At 46.4% G+C, this 19,198-nt stretch overlaps 1 protein-coding gene across 1 annotated transcript in view; it reads right to left on the bottom strand.

The window, feature by feature from the left end:
- The window catches only part of LOC120028485 (roundabout homolog 1-like), a 335,749-nt gene that overhangs the window by 130,115 nt on the left and 186,436 nt on the right, over window positions 1-19,198 (bottom strand). The gene's annotated exons all lie outside the window — the stretch shown is intronic.

Raw genomic sequence — 19,198 nt, 5'->3', positions numbered from 1 at the left:
ACTATACAGGACCAGGGATCGTCATACCACAAACGGCTGGACCACTGGCCACAGATTGGCGTGTCTTCCCCTACCCACAAGGCCTTGTTGACAATGAGATAAACATGTGTGCATCCACACATGAGAACAGCTTTGACCTGTCATCTCTCCTCTTTACCACCTCACACTGTCTCTCTGTGTGAGCCTATTGAGTGTGTGAGTGACACACTTTGACCTATCATCTCTCCTCTTTACCACCTCACACTGTCTCTCTGTGTGAGCCTATTGAGTGTGTGAGTGACACACTTTGACCTATCATCTCTCCTCATTACCACCTCACACTGTCTCTCTGTGTCAGCCTAATGAGTGTGTGAGTGATACACTTTGACCTATCATCTCCCCTCATTAACACCTCACACTGTCTCTCTGTGTGAGCCTAATGAGTGTGTGAGTGATACACTTTGACCTATCATCTCTCCTCATTACCACCTCACACTGTCTCTCTGTGTCAGCCTAATGAGTGTGTGAGTGACACACTGATGTGGGGTATAAGAACCGCCTCCAGACACACACATCATCCCCTCTTCATCATCGCCCCTTCATCATGTCACTTTCACTTCCTGTTTATCCACACAACCCTGCCACTGACTGATGGAGCCTATGTTTGCATTACAACCCATCTACAGGTATTGCCACTTTAAACACTGATGTTGTACAGGGTTCACAACTGGATTGGAAAGCGCTGTAATATATACCACTCCCCTCGCTGACATCAAACCAGCTCTATAGTCTCTCAGAGATGCATTTTCCCAGTTAAAAGGCCCATTAGTGTGGGGGTGTAGGAGCTTGTGCATCCCCGTCTAATGTCTAATGGATGAGAACAACAGCGGCTGAGCTAATGTGACAGAGGGAAATGCTGTTTTAATGGGAACAAATGATCCGTGAGCTGTCTCATTCATCTTGACAACAGCATGATAGTATCACAGCATCATATAAACACTACGGACATTAGAGACAGTGTCCTTTATCTAGACTATATGAATAGAACACAAACCAAATCCTATACTCTACAAAGTGCACTACTTTTTGACTAGACTTGTCATCAAAAGTAGTGCACTAAGCACTCTATGAAATGTATACCCCAGTAACTCAGTCCAGTAACAATATGGAAAAGTATGTATGTCACAGCAGCATTGTAAAAGCTGAGAGGCAGGATGGTTGTGGGCTGCTATCAGAGGGTCAGAGCCTAGCTAAAGCCTAGCTCTGCCTCCCCAGCGGTAGTGTTGAAGATAAACTGGAGAGATTTACGAGAGGACAGAAGGTAATGAAAAACCAACAACCCTTCATCTATAGACGGCGTGCCAGTAATCACTTTCCCAGCTCGGGTGTATCTGTCTGTACACACACACACACAAAACATGTTCTCATAAACTACAGGCTGAAATTTTACTCAGCCTAAAGTACGCAAGGTCAGCACAGCCTGTGTATAATGGTCCTGACTATGAGTTTATGAGTGTTTGTGTATGGAAAGGGAAAGGGGGATACCAGATGTCCAACTGAATGTATTCAACTGAAATATGTCTTCCGCATTTAACCCAACCCCTCTGAATCCCCTCTGAGGTGCGGGGGGCTGCCTTAATTGACATCCACGTCTTCGGTGCCTGGGGAACAGTGGGTTAACTGCCTTGCTCAGGGGCAGAATGACAGATTTATAACTTGTCAGCTCGGGGATTTGATCCACCTTCTGGTTACTGGCCCAATGCTCTAAGTGGACCCTGCATGTGTGTATATGTGTCTATACTCATGTGAAGGTGTGTGTGTGTACATGTGTGTGTGTGAGAGAGGGAGTGTTTCTGAATCTGTGTGTGAGTGTGAGTGTGAGTGTGAGTGTGAGTGTGAGTGTGAGTGTGTGTGTGTGTGTGTGTGTGTGTGTGTGTGTGTGTGTGTGTGTGTGTGTGTGTGTGTGTGTGTTTATGCACACATGTGAATGTGTATGTGGAATACGACCAGAATCTTCTCCTCTCCACCATCTCATTGTCTCATGCCCCTGAACCTGCTCCTAGTCACCATGGTGTACCTCCTCCACCTCCCTCCACCTACTCCCCCTGAACCTGCTCCTAGTCACCATGGTGTACCTCCTCCACCTCCCTCCCTCCACCCACTTCCCCTGAACCTGCTCCTAGTCACCATGGTGTACCTCCTCCACCTCCCTCCACCCACTTCCCCTGAACCTGCTTCTAGTCACCATGGTGTACCTCCTCCACCTCCCTCCACCCACTTCCCCTGAACCTGCTCCTAGTCACCATGGTGTACCTCCTCCACCTCCCTCCACCCACTTCCCCTGAACCTGCTCCTAGTCACCATGGTGTACCTCCTCCACCTCCCTCCACCCACTTCCCCTGAACCTGCTTCTAGTCACCTCCTCCACCTCCGTCCGCCCCACACAGATCAAAGATAGGCTCACGCCAGCAAACATCACCTTCCTGACAGCCAACAAATTCCTGCCTAAACCCTTTATTAAGTACTTAATTGGCCATCGCTGAGATACCCCTCTCTCCCTCTGCCTGCTTCTTGTAACTTCCCAGCATGAGGGAGGGGGTTTCTGTATGGCAGTGGGGAGGGGAACCCAATCCCCCTGTAGGAATTGGCTTTCAGATGGAGATATATGGGAGGTAATGGTTTCTCCAGGCTTCTCTACCTAATCAGGGGACCCTACACCTTCTCATGTACAGCAGCAGCACACTATATGACCCCCGTCACAACACAAGTCTCCACATGCGGTGTAGCTGACTCTAAAGCAATGGGATTTGTATAGTTCTTATCTCTTGTTGGTAGTCAGCGGCGTTGTTGATGACAATATAAGCCTCCATGGAAACGCAGGTTTGCAAAAGGAATGTAAAAATAATTGTTTGCACACAACACATATTCTAGCTTGGCAAAATACTCTTAGTCCTCCACATAGCCTAACAACACTCCAGCTGAGTTGTGAATGTGCTCATGAGCGCGGGTCAAAAGAAACATGGTCGTCCCGCTGAGAAAGAGGTGGATATAAACATAAACATCAGCTTCATTAGAACACTGGCTCCATCTGTACAGGCAAGGCCAGCTGGATCGACATATCCTGATCAGAGATGTTGTGTGAGTCAAAGCCTTGACACGCAAGGTCCTCCCACTGAAAGATAGCTATTCACACTCCAAACATTAGCAAGGCTACATAAAGAGAGACACTCTCCTCAGCTAGAGAACACGAGATGAGAGGAGACTAGAGAACACTAGAGGAGATGAGACTAGAGGAGAGGAGACTAGAGAACGGACACTTGAGGAAAGGAGACTAGAAAACACTAGAGGAGAAGAGACTAGAGGAGAGGAGACTAGAGAACGGACACTAGAAGAAAGGAGACTAGAGAACACTAGAGGACAGGACACAAGAGAACAGTAGAAGAGAGGAGAATAGATAACACCAGAGGAGAGGAGACTAGAGGAGAGGAGACTAGAGAACAGTAGAGGAGAGGAGACTAGAGAACATTAGAGGAGAGGAGACTAGAGAACACTAGAGAGGAGACTAGAGAACACTAGAGGAGAGGAGACTAGAGAACACTAGAGAGGAGAGGAGACTAGAGAACACTGAAGGAGAGGAGACTAGAGAACAGTAGAGGAGAGGAGACTAGAGAACATTAGAGGAGAGGAGACTAGAGAACACTAGAGAGGAGAGGAGACTAGAGAACACTGAAGGAGAGGAGACTAGAGAACAGTAGAGGAGAGGAGACTAGAGAACATTAGAGGAGAGGAGACTAGAGAACACTAGAGAAGAGAGGAGACTAGAGAACATTAGAGGAGAGGAGACTACAGAACACTAGAGAGGAGAGGAGACTAGAGAACACTGAAGGAGAGGAGACTAGAGAAGAGGAGACTACAGAAGAGGAGAATACAGAACATTAGAGGAGAGGAGACTAGAGAACAGTAGAGGAGAGGAGACTAGAGAACATTAGAGGAGAGGAGACTACAGAAGAGGAGACTACAGAAGAGGAGACTACAGAAGAGGAGACTAGAGAACATTAGAGGAGAGGAGAATAGAGAACACTTGAGGAAAGGAGACTAGAGAACACTAGAGGAGAGGAAACTAGAGAACAGTAGAGGAGAGGAAACTAGAGAACATTAGAGGAGAGGAGACTACAGAACATTAGAGGAGAGGAGACTACAGAAGAGGAGACTACAGAAGAGGAGACTACGGAAGAGGAGACTACGGAAGAGGAGACTAGAGCACATTAGAGGAGACTAGAGAACATTAGAGGAGAGGAGAATAGAGAACACTTGAGGAAAGGAGACCAGAGAACACTAGATGAGAGGAGACTAGAGAACAGTAGAGATGAGACTAGATAACACTGGAGGAGAGGAGACTAGGAAACAGTAGAGGAGAGGAGACTAGAGAACAGTAGAGGAAAGGAGACTGTAGAACACTAGAGGAAAGGAGGCTAGAGAACACCAGAGGAAAGGAGACTGTAGAACAGTAGAGGAAAGGAGACTGTAGAACACTAGAGGAAAGGAGACTATAGAACACTAGAGGAGAGGAGACTAGAGAACAGTAGAGGAAAGGAGACTATAGAACAGTAGAGGAAAGGAGACTGTAGAACACTAGAGGAAAGGAGACCAGAGAACACCAGAAGAAAGGAGACTATAGAACACTAGAGATGAGACTAGATAACACTGGAGGAGAGGAGACTAGGAAACAGTAGAGGAGAGGAGACTAGATAACACTGGAGGAGAGGAGACTAGGAAACAGTAGAGGAGAGGAGACTATAGAACACTAGAGGAGAGGAGAATAGAGAACAATAGAGGAAAGGAGACTAGAGAACACTAGAGGAGAGGAGACTAGAGAACAGTAGAGGAGAGGAGACTAGAGAACAGTAGAGATGAGACTAGATAGCACTGGAGGAGAGGAGACTAGGAAACAGTAGAGGAGAGGAGACTAGATAACACTGGAGGAGAGGAGACTAGGAAACAGTAGAGGAGAGGAGACTAGAGAACACTGGAGGAGAGGCGACTAGAGATACTTTTAACTGGATTCTCCCTGGGGATGGAGAGAGATGAAGGGAGAGAGAGAGGGAGAGAAGGGGAGAGAGAGGAAGTCCAAAGGAGAGCTGTCATCCTCTAGTGTTTAAAACAACACAACCCAGTGACCTCCAATCCTCCTCTACATCCCTCACTCCCCCGCCTGGCTCGCTGTCCTCTCTCCTACCCCCCGACATATTCCCTCAACAAACACAGCTGATTACTGCACATCACACAGCGCAGCGGACAACCCTGGCAACCTGTATGGGGAGAAACATAATTGTACAAGAGAGAGGTGGAGAGGGGAAAGAAATAAAGAAAGAGAGAGAAAAATGGATGAGGGACTGGAACGAGCCTCTAACTCTTTCGCCAGAACCCCAGTCAGATCCGGATCCTTGCCAAGAGAGGCTGCCTCTGGTTCCTTGGTCTCTCTGTGAGATCCTCTGTCCCTGTTCTGATTGGAATGGGGGGAGGGATGGCTCTGCTGTGTGCTGTCCTGTATGTTTTTGGAATAATGAGCCTCCACTGCCATTCTGTTTCTGCCTCTCTCTCCCTCCCTCCTCCCTCCCTCATTTGAGCCTACAGCTGTCTCTTACGAGATAGTGTTTCCTGGGCCATTAACAGGGAGGCCAAGCACAGTTTGAATGGGTGTGTGTGTGTGTGTGTGTGTGTGTGTGTGTGTGTGTGTGTGTGTGTGTGTGTGTGTGTGTGTGTGTGTGTGTGTGTGTGTGTGTGTGTGTGTGTGTGTGTGTGTGTGTGTGTGTGTGTGTGTGTGTGTCCTGCATGTCTTAATATGTGGGTATGGGCTAGAGTCACACAGGTCCCAGCATGAAGCCTCCTCTTTGTCCTTCCTGGCTTTTCTCACTGTGCTGCTGATGATGGGAGGGAACAGCATGCCTGTCAGTCAGACAGTGTCTTTCTAAGGGCATTGGAAGGTATTCTCTATAGCTATAAAGCATCTATAAACGACTATCTTTTTACAAAACAATATTGTCCGCAATAAAATCTTAGTATTACAGAGATCGTCTGTGCTAATCAATCTACTATCTTTCCCTGTTCAGAATGGTGTAACAACGTGTTTCAATGAGTTGTTGATTAAGAGAAAACTCTAATCTATCATTTTGACAAACAGCTGGCTGAGGAGAGAGAAGCCATTGGTAGGATGCTGCAAGGCTTCTGTCTGGTCTGCAGTGGGAAACATCTTCACGGCTCTGCCTGGGTCTGGCTCTGCTGTAACTGTCCAGACCTGACCAATCACTCCCCAGGTTTACAGTAGCACGCTGGGGCTGAGCACAGGCTAACTCAATTAACTATGATCATCTCCTATAGTCGAGGTCTTCAACTAGCCCTCCCTGCTCCCCAAACTCATGGGTGCCCCGCCCACACACACACACACACACATACACCCACACACACTTTTTCTTTCCTGGGGAAATTGAAACCAGATGCTGAAATGTCAAATTAAAATGAGATTCCCGTGCTGTGCCTGCGACATTAATGAAAATGAAGACTTCATGCGGCACACAAGCCTGAACGGGAAGATCAAATGAGTATTGTTGAGAGGGAATTAAAGGGATTACAGTAAATTTCCCCAAATAATCTACACAAGTATTGAAAAAAAGTCCCATTGGGGCACTTTGGAGCATTTCCTCAAAACAATAGTCAGAGTGAACATGACTAACCACAGAAGAAGAAACAATGGTCAGAGTGAACATGACTAACCACAGAAGAAGAAACAATGGTCAGAGTGAACATGACTAACCACAGAAGAAGAAACAATGGTCAGAGTGAACATGACTAACCACAGAAGAAGAAACAATAGTCAGAGTGAACATGACTAACCACAGAAGAAGAAACAATAGTCAGAGTGAACATGACTAACCACAGAAGAAGAAACAGTAGTCAGAGTGAACATGACTAACCACAGAAGAAGAAACAATAGTCAGAGTGAACATGACTAACCACAGAAGAAGAAACAATGGTCAGATTGAACATGACTAACCACAGAAGAAGAAACAATGGTCAGAGTGAACATGACTAACCACAGAAGAAGAAACAATGGTCAAAGTGAACATGACTAACCACAGAAGAAGAAACAATGGTCAGAGTGAACATGACTAACCACAGAAGAAGAAACAATGGTCAGATTGAACATGACTAACCACAGAAGAAGAAAAAGATAGAAAGGAAAAGTATCCAAGATTGACGAGAGAGATGAGGAAGCGAAGGAGGACAGAAGTGTTTTGTTGCTTGTCCTGGAAGGGAAGTGAATGTGTTGTACTGTGCTGGTCCCGCCTCCTCTCCTCTTGTCTTTACGAGGTTAGTCTTGCTCCTGAAAAAGTTAACAAATTGTCTTGATTTGGGAATGGTGGGGCGCCACAAGACAGGGCTGTACGTCGCTGGCCAAACATGGCGGCCCATAAGTAACAGAGGGATTAGAGGTGGCGCAACAGAGAGAGGAGAGAGACTCCACAGCAAACAATGAAAATCTGAAATGAGTAATCGCTTCCAGATGTGCATGCTGCTACTTTAGGCTAGGGGTACTTTCAAAATGGAGTCTAACTAGCTAAGTCTCATGAGCTCATTCTGAAAGTGACTTCCACCCAGCACCAGCCAACCACTGCTGCTCTGATCAACATTTGGGCGGGGCCAGTGGCTGGGGCGGCTGTCAATCATCCTCCATCTGACTGTCTGATGAAGAGAAACAGCTAGGCAGATCGTCTAACATGATCACAGACACTGTTCAGGGAATCCTGAACATGGCCGTTCACCGATAGGCGTACTAATTGTATGTTATTACTGTCTGTCAAACAACTGCCCTGTGCCCACTGTCCTGTCATGTATCATGTGGTAGAATGTAGGTTAGGATATGGGCTGAAGATGGGTAGGCCTACTTTGTGGCACCGGAAAGACCAACCAACCACCCAGTGGAAGGCTGTGTTGCCTATCACATCCATCTCTCTCACCAGAGTGATGATTTAACCAGCAGGACGGTTCTCCACTCTCTATTTCCACCTCTCACTCACTTCATCTCCCCTTTCTCCTCCTCTTCCCCATTCATCATTACAGAAATAGCTATTTTTCCATATTATATGACTTATTCTGATCAGGGCCTAGGACAGAGATGATTACTATACCAAATGCATGTGATCCTTCTATCAATCTGATAAACAGTGCGTTTGGTTTTCTGTAATAGAAGCAGGGAGGTTGTGGACTGGGAAGGCATTGAGACTCTGCTAGTGAGTGTTGTTTAAGCTGTAAACCCAGGGCTGGCCAGTTCTCTGCTAGGCTGTGCTGTGTATTGAGAGCTCCCATATTGAAACTCTCCATCTCCCCTCCAGCGCTGCCCTATGGTTCCCACACCTCCTGCTCTTTCACTCTGTGTTTCTCCATATATCCCTCTCTCGCCCCCTCAGCAGCTGGTCCCCTTCTCTTTGCCCCCAGCTCCCACTCTCCCAACAGTTTACATCAAAAAGAGGTTCCCATCCATGGCGTGGTAAAGCCCTGATCCCCCAAACCCCAGGCTGGTGGGGCGGTGTGGATGAAGCCAATTTGCCAAAGGTACAGTGTACATGTGTATGTGTGTGTTCGTGTTTGTGTGATGTGTGTGAAAATGTGTGTGTGTTAAAGCCCTCACACAGCCCCAAGGCTGTCTTCTCATCCCTCTGTCTCCCTTCATCCCTCTCCCCTTTCCTCCCTCCTGACCACCACCAGAGAGATTATATTGGACATGGCAGCTTCCTCTTTCTCTATTTCTCTCGTTCCTGTGTCATGAGCTCATGCCCTCTCTCCCTCCCTCCTCATGAACACTATATACCTCAGGGAGCATGCACAGTAGAGCAGTGAGGGCTAGGGGTCCTGGGGCTATGGACGTTACAGGGCTAGGGGTCCTGGGGCTATGGACGTTACAGGGCTAGGGATCCTGGACATTACAGGGCTAGGGGTCCTGGACGTTACAGGGCTAGGGGTCCTGGACATTACAGGGTTAGGGGTCCTGGGGCTATGGATGTTACAGGGCTAGGGGTCCTGGACGTTACAGGGCTATGGGTCCTGGGGCTATGGACGTTACAGGGCTAGGGGTCCTGGACGTTACAGGGCTAGGGGTCCTGGACGTTACAGGGCTAGGGGTCCTGGACATTACAGGGCTAGGGGTCCTGGACATTACAGGGCTAGGGGTCCTGGGGCTATGGACGTTACAGGGCTAGGGGTCCTGGACATTACAGGGCTAGGGGTCCTGGACGTTACAGGGCTAGGGGTCCTGGACATTACAGGGTTAGGGGTCCTGGGGTTATGGACATTACAGGGCTAGGGGTCCTGGACATTACAGGGCTAGGGGTCCTGGGGTTATGGACGTTACAGGGCTAGGGGTCCTGGACATTACAGGGCTAGGGGTCCTGGGGTTATGGACGTTACAGGGCTAGTGGTCCTGGAAATTACAGGGCTAGGGGTCCTGGGGTTATGGACGTTACAGGGCTAGGGGTCCTGGACGTTACAGGGCTAGGGCTCCTGGGGTTATGGACATTACAGGGCTAAGGGTCTTGGACGTTACAGGGCTAGGGGTCCTGGACGTTACAGGGCTAGGGGTCCTGGGGTCCTGGATGTTACAGGGCTAGGGGTCCTGGACGTTACAGGGCTAGGGGTCCTGGGGTCCTGGACGTTACAGGGCTAGGGGTCCTGGATGTTACAGGGCTAGGGGTCCTGGACGTTACAGGGCTAGGGGTCCTGGACGTTACAGGGCTAGGGGTCCTGGACGTTACAGGGCTAGGGGTCCTGGACGTTACAGGGCTAGGGGTCCTGGGGTGAGTGTGATGATGGTAAGAGCCATTCTGCTGTGAGTGTGGTGATGGTAAGAGCCATTCTGCTGTGAGTGAGATGATGGTAAGAGCCATTCTGCTGTGAGTGTGGTGATGGTAAGAGCCATTCTGCGGTGAGTGTGGTGATGGTAAGAGCCATTCTGTGGTGAGTGTGGTGATGGTAAGAGCCATTCTGCTGTGAGTGTGGTGATGGTAAGAGCCATTCTGCTGTGAGTGTGATGATGGTAAGAGCCATTCTGCTGTGAGTGTGATGATGGTAAGAGCCATTCTGTTGTGAGTGTGGTGATGGTAAGAGCCATTCTGCTGTGAGTGTGATGATGGTAAGAGCCATTCTGCGGTGAGTGTGGTGATGGTAGGAGCCATTCTGCTGTGAGTGTGGTGATGGTAAGAGCCATTCTGCTGTGAGTGTGGTGATGGTAAGAGCCATTCTGCGGTGAGTGTGATGATGGTAAGAGCCATTCTGTTGTGAGTGTGGTGATGGTAAGAGCCATTCTGCTGTGAGTGTGGTGATGGTAAGAGCCATTCTGCGGTGAGTGTGGTGATGGTAGGAGCCATTCTGCTGTGAGTGTGGTGATGGTAAGAGCCATTCTGCTGTGAGTGTGGTGATGGTAAGAGCCATTCTGCGGTGAGTGTGGTGATGGTAAGGGGAGCGGGTTGGGCACTTGGACTGTGTTGTGAGCGTTTCCAGTCCAAGCCCTGTGCTGGTACCCTGCATGGCAGATGGCTGCCTGGGCCTTTTTGTCACACAGCAGAGGGCATCTCCACTCTAGCCAGCTATACAACAAGGCTGGAGAGAGACAAGGGAAGCGGGACTGGCAGACTGCAAACCTGGCTCACACACCTCATCTCTTTAGCCCCCCACCACCATTACAACACATGCGCTCACACACACACGAACACACACACACACATAGAGAGAGAGAGAAAACCTTGCCCCACGGTTCTGCAGACAGACAGAGAGGCCATTTAGTGACTGTGTTTGTATAATTGGTCATAAATCTTCACTTCAGGCTGGTGGTACAGGGAGGGGTGGTGTTGGGTTGGGTGACCTGCCACTGGCATTAAACAAAGCATGTGTGTCCATGTAAGTTGATGATTCAGCCATTTACACATCAACAACAACAGCTAATTAAGTCACTGATACCCTTAACAAAGAGTTGCAGTCTGTTTTGGAATGGGTGGCCAGTAATAAACTGGTCCTGGACATCTCTATAACTAAGAGCATTGTATTTGGTACAAATCATTCTCTAAGTGCTAAACCTCAGCTGAATCTGGTAATGAATGGTGTGGCTGTTGAACAAGTTGAGGAAACTAAATTACTTGGTGTTACCTTAGATTGTAAACTGTCATGGTCAAAGCATATAGATTAAATGGTTGTAAAGATGGGGAGAGGTCTGTCCATAATAAAGAGATGCTCTGCTTTTTTGACACCACACTCCACAAAGCAAGTTCTGCAGGCTCTAGTTTTATCTTATCTTGATTATTGTCCGGTCGTGTGGTCCAGTGCTGCAAGGAAAGACCTAGTTAAGATGCAGCTGGCCCAGAACAGAGCGGCACGTCTTGCTCTTCACTGTAATCAGAAGGCTAATATTAATACTGTGCATGCCAGTCTCTCTTGGCTAAGAGTTGAGGAGAGACTGACTGCATCCCTTCTTGTTTTATAAGAAACATTAATGTGTTGGAAATTCCAAATGTTTTGCATAGTCAACTTACACACAGCACTGACTAACACACACTCTCTACACCAGACATGCCACCAGGGGTCTTTTCAGTCCCCATGTCCAGACCAAATTAACTAAACATACAGTATTATACAGAGCCATGAGTGCATGGAACTCCCTTCCATCTCGTATAGAGCAAGTGAACAGCAAACCTGGTTTCAAAAAACAAATAAAGCAATGCCTCTCCCCCATGTGACCAACTTGTTGTGTGTATGTACTGTATGTGTTACTGATAGATGAACACACACACACACACACACACACACACACACACACACACACACACACACACACACACACACACACACACACACACACACACACACACACACACACACACACACACACACACACACACACACACACACACACACACACACACTACATGTTTATGTTTCAAATGTATGTAAGTCTTTTGTCTGTAACGTCTTTGGTTATGTGTCGGACTCCAGTAGGACCAGCTGTCGCCAGTTAACGGGGATCCTAATAAATAAATAAATCGAATCAAATCAAGTGATTAACAGGCAGTTTGGAGCTGGCAGTTTGGAGCTGGCAGTTTGGAGCAGGCGGTTTGGAGCTGGCAGTTTGGAGCTGGCAGTTTGGAGCTGGCAGTTTGGAGCAGGCAGTTTGGAGCAGGCAGTTTGGAGCTGGCAGTTTGGAGCAGGCAGTTTGGAGCAGGCAGTTTGGAGCACGAAGTTTGGAGCAGGCAGTTTGGAGCAGGCAGTTTGGAGCACGCAGTTTGGAGCACGCAGTTTGGAGCAGGCAGTTTGGAGCTGGCAGTTGGGAGCAGGCAGTTTGGAGCAGGCAGTTTGGAGCTGGCAGTTGGGAGCAGGCAGTTTGGAGCTGGCAGTTGGGAGCAGGAAGCTCTGGGAAGTTTCACAGAGTCATCACATTTATACATATACCAGCCTTTCAAACTACATTGTCCAAGCAGGTAGATAGTTTGCTAAAGTAGTGGCAACATTGTAGAGAGCACGTCCTCAAGGGCCTTGTCATGGATCTGTCAATAAAGGAAGACAAGTGTGTATATTCAGTATGATGTGTCCTTATCTAACCTGCTGGGCTGGGCTTTATAACAGTCAGGATAACTTGAAACCATCAGTTCATAAGTACATCTGGGTAAATGTTCCTTCTAAGCTCTAAAATAAATAATACATCACCACTAATAATTTTTTGGGGGGGGAGGGACTACTGTATGATTTTTGGGGGGGGAGGGACTACTGTAATGATTTTTTGGGGGGAGGGACTACTGTTATGATTTATTTGGGGGAGGGACTACTGTTATGATTTATTTGGGGAGGGACTACTGTTATGATTTATTTGGGGGGAGGGACTACTGTTATGATTTATTTGGGGGGGAGGGACTACTGTTATGATTTTTTTGGGGGGGAGGGACTACTGTTATGATTTTTTTGGGGGGGAGGGGCTACTGTTATGATTTATTTGGGGGGAGGGACTACTGTTATGATTTTTTGGGGGGGGAGGGACTACTGTTATGATTTATTTGGGGGAGGGACTACTGTTATGATTTATTTGGGGGGAGGGACTACTGTTATGATTTATTTGGGGTTAGGGACTACTGTTATGATTTATTTGGGGGGAGGGACTACTGTTATGATTTATTTGGGGGAGGGATGACTGAAATGTTTTTTTGGGGGGGGGGGACTACTGTAGTGGTGTTTTTTGGAGGGAGGGACTACTGAAATGTTTTTTTTGGGGGGGGGGACTACTGTAGTGGTTTTTTTTGGAGGGAGGGACTACTGAAATGTTTTTTTGGGGGGGGAGGGACTACTGTTATGATTTATTTGGGGGGAGGGACTACTGTTATGATTTATTTGGGGGGGACTACTGTACGATTTTTTTCAGGGGGGACTACTGAATTTTTTTTGGGGGGGACTACTGTATGATTTTGGGGGGGGGGGTACTACTGTAATGATTTATTTGGGGGGGAGGGACTACTGTAGTGGTGTTTTTTGGAGGGAGGGACTACCGTAGTGATTTTTGGGGGGGGGGAGAACTAACGATTTTGCATAATTGCTGGAAGAAATTGCAAAGCGAGGACATTCCTGATAAACATAATGACAGAATATGTTGACTGTGTTGGCCCTGATCCAGTGTTGAACAGTAAAGGTCTTCAGTGTCTGGAGGCCTGACTGTACATGGATCTGCCTAGATACTGTAATAGGCCTCTAGCTCTCTCCACAGCCCAGATATTGTAGCCTTCTAGACCTCTGTCTCCCTGGAGGAGTAAAGAATCCAGCGCCCCACTAACCCTGCTCCCCTCACTGTACAGCCTCAGGACTGGAGCCCTCTGACACACACACACAGCACAGTCTAATAAAACCCCAGTCGCAGTCCCAGTCACAGCCCCGTCGCAGCCCACTACTCGCCTGTGAAGTGAGCGAGAGAAACTCCTGCTTTGTGCAAATACAATATACTGTACCAGCACACATAATATACTGTACTACCAGCACACACAATATACTGTACCAGCACACACAATACACTGTACCAGCACACACAATATACTGTACCAGCACACACAATATACTGTACTACCAGCACACACAATATACTGTACCAGCACACACAATATACTGTACCAGCACACACAATATACTGTACCAGCACACACAATATACTGTACCAGCACACACAATATACTGTACTACCAGCACACACAATATACTGTACTACCAGCACACACAATATACTGTACCAGCACACACAGTATACTGTACCAGCACACACAATATACTGTACTACCAGCACACACAATATACTGTACCAGCACACATAATATACTGTACCAGCACACACAATATACTGTACCAGCACACACAATATACTGTACCAGCACACATAATATACTGTACCAGCACACACAATATACTGTACTACCAGCACACACAATATACTGTACCAGCACACACAGTATACTGTACCAGCACACACAATATACTGTACCAGCACACACAATATACTGTACCAGCACACACAATATACTGTACTACCAGCACACACAATATACTGTACCAGCACACACAATATACTGTACCAGCACACACAATATACTGTACCAGCACACACAATATACTGTACTACCAGCACACACAATATACTGTACCAGCACACACAGTATACTGTACTACCAGCACACACAATATACTGTACCAGCACACACAGTATACTGTACTACCAGCACACACAATATACTGTACCAGCACACACAATATACTGTACCAGCACACACAATATACTGTACCAGCACACACAATATACTGTACTACCAGCACACACAATATACTGTACCAGCACACACAATATACTGTACCAGCACACACAATATACTGTACTACCAGCACACACAATATACTGTACCAGCACACACAATATACTGTACCAGCACACACAATATACTGTACCAGCACACACAATATACTGCACCAGCACACACAATATACTGTACCAGCACACACAGTATACTGTACCAGCACACACAATATACTGTACCAGCACACACAATATACTGTACCAGCACACACAATATACTGTACCAGCACACACAATATACTGTACCAGCACACACAATATACTGTACAGCACACACAATATACTGTACTACCAGCACACACAATATACTGTACCAGCACACACAATATACTGTACCAGCACACACAATATACTGTACTACCAGCACACACAATATACTGTACCAGCACACACAATATACTGTACCAGCACACACAATATACTGTACCAGCACACACAATATACTGCACCAGCACACACAATATACTGTACCAGCACACACAGTATACTGTACCAGCACACACAATATACTGTACCAGCACACACAATATACTGTACCAGCACACACAATATACTGTACCAGCACACACAATACACTGTACCAGCACACACAATACACTGTACCAGCACACACAATACACTGTACCAGCACACACAATATACTGTACCAGCACACACAATATACTGTACTACCAGCACACACAATACACTGTACCAGCACACACAATATACTGTACCAGCACACACAATATACTGTACTACCAGCACACACAATATACTGTACCAGCACACACAATATACTGCACCAGCACACACAATATACTGTACTACCAGCACACACAATATACTGTACCAGCACACACAATATACTGTACCAGCACACATAATATACTGTACTACCAGCACACACAGTATACTGTACCAGCACACACAATATACTGTACCAGCACACACAATATACTGTACCAGCACACACAATATACTGTACTACCAGCACACACAGTATACTGTACCAGCACACACAATATACTGTACCAGCACACACAATATACTGTACCAGCACACATAATATACTGTACTACCAGCACACACAGTATACTGTACTACCAGCACACACAATATACTGTACTACCAGCACACACAATATACTGTACTACCAGCACACACAATATACTGTACTACCAGCACACACAGTATACTGTACCAGCACACACAATATACTGTACCAGCACACACAATATACTGTACCAGCACACATAATATACTGTACTACCAGCACACACAGTATACTGTACCAGCACACACAATATACTGTACCAGCACACACATATACTGTACCAGCACACACAATATACTGTACTACCAGCACACACAGTATACTGTACCAGCACACACAATATAACTGTACTACCAGCACACACAATATACTGTACCAGCACACACAATATACTGTACCAGCACACACAATATACTGTACTACCAGCACACACAGTATACTGTACCAGCACACACAATATACTGTACTACCAGCACACACAATATACTGTACCAGCACACACAATATACTGTACCAGCACACACAATATACTGTACCAGCACACACAATATACTGTACCAGCACACACAATATACTGTACCAGCACACACAGTATACTGTACCAGCACACACAATATACTGTACTACCAGCACACACAATATACTGTACTACCAGCACACACAATATACTGTACCAGCACACACAATATACTGTACCAGCACACACAATATACTGTACTACCAGCACACACAATATACTGTACCAGCACACACAATATACTGTACCAGCACACACAATATACTGTACCAGCACACACAATATACTGTACTACCAGCCACACACAGTATACTGTACCAGCACACACAATATACTGTACTACCAGCACACAGTATACTGTACCAGCACACACAATATACTGTACCAGCACACACAATTACTGTACCAGCACACCAATATACTGTACCAGCACACACAATATACTGTACTACCAGCACACACAGTATACTGTACCAGCACACACAATATACTGTACTACCAGCACACACAATATACTGTCCAGCACACACAATATACTGTACCAGCACACACATATACTGTACCAGCACACACAATATACTGTACCAGCACACACAATATACTGTACCAGCACACACAGTATACTGTACCAGCACACACAATATACTGTACTACCAGCACACACATACTGTACTACCAGCACACACAATATACTGTACCAGCACACACAATATACTGTACCAGCACACACAATATACTGTACTACCAGCACACACAATATACTGTACCAGCACACACAATATACTGTACTACCAGCACACACAATATACTGTACCAGCACACACAATATACTGTACCAGCACACACAATATACTGTACCAGCACACACAATATACTGTACTACCAGCACACACAGTATACTGTACCAGCACACACAATATACTGTACTACCAGCACACACAGTATACTGTACCAGCACACACAATATACTGTACCAGCACACACAATATACTGTACCAGCACACACAATATACTGTACCAGCACACACAATATACTGTACTACCAGCACACACAATATACTGTACCAGCACACACAATACACTGTACCAGCACACACAATATACTGTACCAGCACACACAATATACTGTACCAGCACACACAATATACTGTACTACCAGCACACACAATATACTGTACCAGCACACACAATACACTGAACTACCAGCACACACAATACACTGTACTACCAGCACACACAATATACTGTACCAGCACACACAATACACTGTACTACCAGCACACACAATACACTGTACTACCAGCACACACAATACACTGTACCAGCACACACAATATACTGTACCAGCACACACAATACACTGTACCAGCACACACAATACACTGTACCAGCACACACAATATACTGTACTACCAGCACACACAATACACTGTACTACCAGCACACACAATATACTGTACCAGCACACACAATACACTGTACCAGCACACACAATATACTGTACCAGCACACACAATATACTGTACTACCAGCACACACAATATACTGTACCAGCACACACAATATACTGTACTACCAGCACACACAATATACTGTACCAGCACACACAATACACTGAACTACCAGCACACACAATATACTGTACTACCAGCACACACAATACACTGTACTACCAGCACACACAATATACTGTACCAGCACACACAATACACTGTACTACCAGCACACACAATACACTGTACTACCAGCACACACAATATACTGTACCAGCACACACAATACACTGTACTACCAGCACACACAATATACTGTACCAGCACACACAATATACTGTACCAGCACACACAATATACTGTACTACCAGCACACACAATACACTGTACTACCAGCACACACAATACACTGTACTACCAGCACACACAATATACTGTACCAGCACACACAATATACTGTACCAGCACACACAATATACTGTACCAGCACACACAATATACTGTACTACTAGCACACACAATACACTGTACTACCAGCACACACAATATACTGTACTACCAGCACACACAATACACTGTACTACCAGCACACACAATACACTGTACCAGCACACACAATACACTGTACCAGCACACACAATACACTGTACCAGCACACACAATACACTGTACTACCAGCACACACAATACACTGTACCAGCACACACAATACACTGTACCAGCACACACAATACACTGTACCAGCACACACAATATACTGAACTACCAGCACACACAATACACTGTACCAGCACACACAATACACTGTACTACCAGCACACACAATATACTGTACTACCAGCACACACAATATACTGTACTACCAGCACACACAATACACTGTACCAGCACACACAATACACTGTACTACCAGCACACACAATACACTGTACTACCAGCACACACAATACACTGTACTACCAGCACACACAATACACTGTACCAGCACACACAATACACTGTACTACCAGCACACACAATACACTGTACCAGCACACACAATACACTGTACTACCAGCAGCGGAGCCAGAAGCAGAGTGAGCAGAAGCAAGTGAGCAGAAGCCCGGTGGCCGAAGCAAGGTGAGCAGACAGAGTGAGCCAAAGAAGCAGTGAGCCCGAAGCAGTGAGCCAGAATGCATTAAAGAATCCATAGGCTGTGCTTTTGTTATGGTGCCTGCAGGTTACGAATACTGCTTGGTCATGGAGAGTTCTATGAC

Source organism: Salvelinus namaycush, chromosome 34, assembly GCF_016432855.1.
Source record: "Salvelinus namaycush isolate Seneca chromosome 34, SaNama_1.0, whole genome shotgun sequence".
NCBI lineage: Eukaryota > Metazoa > Chordata > Actinopteri > Salmoniformes > Salmonidae > Salvelinus > Salvelinus namaycush.
This window is presented reverse-complemented; position numbering and strand designations above follow the sequence as displayed.